Raw genomic sequence first — 2,905 nt, 5'->3', positions numbered from 1 at the left:
CACCCACAGAGGCTGCTCAAAAAACATTTTTTTTTCTGGGCCCTTTCGTAGGATCCAGGATAAAAAGAATGTCTCCTGTTCTCCTCTGCCAGAAACCTTGCTTCCCCGAGGGAGTAAGATATGCAATGCATGTGAAGCTCATTCTCCAAATCCTACACACACACACACACACACACACACACAGAGAGAGAGAGAGAGAGAGAGAGAGAGAGAGAGAGAGAGGGAATATGTAGCCAAGGGTCAATAAAGTTCTGCGTTTTCGCCAAGCTTCAGAGAAGTCGACCAGCCAAGCCACGATTTGTTCTCATGGAATTTGTTCCCAAGTGGAGCCCTAGGGTGGGGTTATGGACGAGGAAAGTTTAAGAATGAGCCTCCTGCACAAGGAAGACTTCCTTTGGCAGCCCACAAATATGTTAGGAGGAAAGAAAGGGGACTCTTGCAGATCTAAGGCTTAGGGCCCCCACACCAGCATCTGGAGCACAGAGATACCGCCACAAACCAGCCAGCCAGAAGACCCGAAGCCCCGTCCAGCCACTGTGGACGGATTGGTATTCGCCTCCAAAATAAGATGCTTCACCATCCCCTTCAGGGGGGAAAAAAATGTTTGGATTTTTTTTTTTAAACAGCATTCTGTCCTTCCCCTCCTCCTCCCCAAGAAACCTGGAGGAGAAAGGCCACCGAGCACCGTTGTGCAGCTCAAAGGAGTTTTAGAGAAAGCGCATCCCCGCTGAGGTCCCCGCGGAGCAGAAGGGCGCTCAGCGGGATAAACATACTCGCCTTGGGAGGAAGGAGCTGGGGTCGCTCTCCCTGGGCCCCTCCCCCCTCCCGGGGTCCGCAGCGGTGGACGCCTGGGGCGGAGGGGGGAGGACGTCCCCCACCCGGCCCGCTCCGGTGCGTCGTTCAGCCCGGCTGCGGTGTAAACCGCCGCTTTCCGATGCAGATTTCCCTTTTAACACCTTCTAAACAAAGGCTAATGAGGCCACTGCTTTACTCTATCAACACACAATCATTAGCAGCCGAGAAATACACGCGCGCGCGCACGCACACACACAGCGCGGGCTGCCAAAGTCGGGCGAATTCTAAAGGAACCCATATTAGGCTAACAAAAAGGAGGTGGGATTCGGAGGGGCGGGGAGAGGAGGTGGGATAGAATGGGGAGAGGAGGGTGGGGGGAATGTTATCGAGACCGTGAAAAAGACCAAGAGGAAAGAAAGAGGCAGCAAGATACGGACTCAAACGCAGACTCTCCGGTGGGAGGAAGGGTAACTAGAAGGTGGAGGGGGTCCTAAATTTGAAGGTTAGAGTCCCTAGAAAGCTCTCTCATTTGTGCTCCAGAGATGGCGTAGGGTTGCAGGCATCTCCTTAGAAACAGCTCCCTCGGTCCCGCAGATGGTCGCCACCTTCAGATACGCTCAATGGGGCCAGGGAAGCCGCGACTGTGGCCCGGACCTCTCCGCGCTGCCTGCCCCCCGACACCGATGCCCGACGGCTGGGGCTGGCCTCCAGGCCCAACAGCCAGCGCGCGGCTGAGGAGGATCCCAGCCGTTCTCAGCTCCGACCTCCGGCTTATCTGGCCGCCCAGGGAGGTGCTCCTAGGCGGGCAGTGTTGGGGCGGCCCGCAGCTCAGCACCAAGTACGAAGCACACCGTTTTCTCTCTCTGAACAAAAGCTTCAGTGTTTTCCTAACGAGCTGGGGGGCTGGCTTGCACCTTTCTTTCGGTCTTCCTCAGGCCCCCCTCTGGCCCCAGGAACCAGCCCCGGCCGGGGGCCTCCCAACAACTGAGCCTGAGTTCCACCCCAGGTCGCAGCGCCCAGTCTCGGAATATAGCCCACAGGAGCCCGTAGGGACTCTGGAAGGGTGCATTCCAGGAGAGGGACCTTCCTGCAAGGAAGGAGAGAGGGGCCACCATTCCCTGCCCCCACCGCACAGTTGTCCGGGGCTCTAAGCTGGCCAGCCCTCACAAGCACACGCACACGCTCGCTTTGGGACTGGATCTCCCAGAATCCGAAGCGGTGCTCAGCCGCTGTCCTCCCCACCTGCTCCCTCCCAGAGATGCCAGGCCTGTCCCCAGCGCCCGCTGGGGCTGCACAGCCGACCTGCACTGGCCACCCAGCTCTCGGCCCCCATGAAGCTGATCACCGCCTTCTGGCCCCAGGCGTGTGTCCCAAAGCTACCCAAGGTGGCAGTGCCGCCCAACCCCTGCTGGCTTGTCCCTCTCGGGCCCCTCAAAGTCCCAGTCCAGATATTGGACTGGGGTTGAGTTCAGACTCTAGAGCCACCCTTCCGGGCACTCGCAGGGGTACTGGGGGCGGGGGGGAGGGAGGGGGCTTGAGAAGACATGCCAGTGTTGAGTGGATAGAGGAAGGGAGTTAAGAAGGAAGAGAGGAAGGAAGGAAGGGAGGGAGGGAGGAAGGAAGGGAGGGAGGAAGGAAGGAAACAGGGATTCCCTGCCTTTTTGATTAAACGTTCCAGGTCGGGCCTGCCCAGTTAACGAGACCGTTAATTAAGCCATGCGCAATTCAACTGACAGGAAGGCCCCGCACCCCGCAGAGATGTTCTGGAAACCAAGCAGTCCAAGGCAGAGCGCGAGGGCCACACCGGCCTCATCGCCCCTGTCTCCCAGGGTTCCGCCTGTGTCCCGGCACTCTCGGGGCGCCCAGGCCCAGACACTTTCCCTGCCTGGACTCGGGCTGCCCCCAGGTGGCCACCCCCGCCCCTGGGGCTCCCAGAAGGTTCATCCACCCCCCTACGTTCTGCATCCCTGTGCGGATATCAAGGCCTGAGCCGGAGCCCTGACCTACTCAGCACACTCCACCAGGGTCCACCCAGGCCAGCCAGGGCGCACGCGTTCCGGGCGGCCTCGGGCAAACTCAAACTCCCGAGGACAGAGGTTGGAGACCCGGC

The sequence above is a fragment of the Crocuta crocuta genome, unplaced genomic scaffold, assembly GCF_008692635.1.
Source record: "Crocuta crocuta isolate KB4526 unplaced genomic scaffold, BGI_CrCroc_1.0 scaffold692, whole genome shotgun sequence".
NCBI classification, from domain to species: domain Eukaryota; kingdom Metazoa; phylum Chordata; class Mammalia; order Carnivora; family Hyaenidae; genus Crocuta; species Crocuta crocuta.
The sequence above is the reverse complement of the archived record's forward strand: the minus strand, read 5'-3'. Positions refer to the sequence as shown.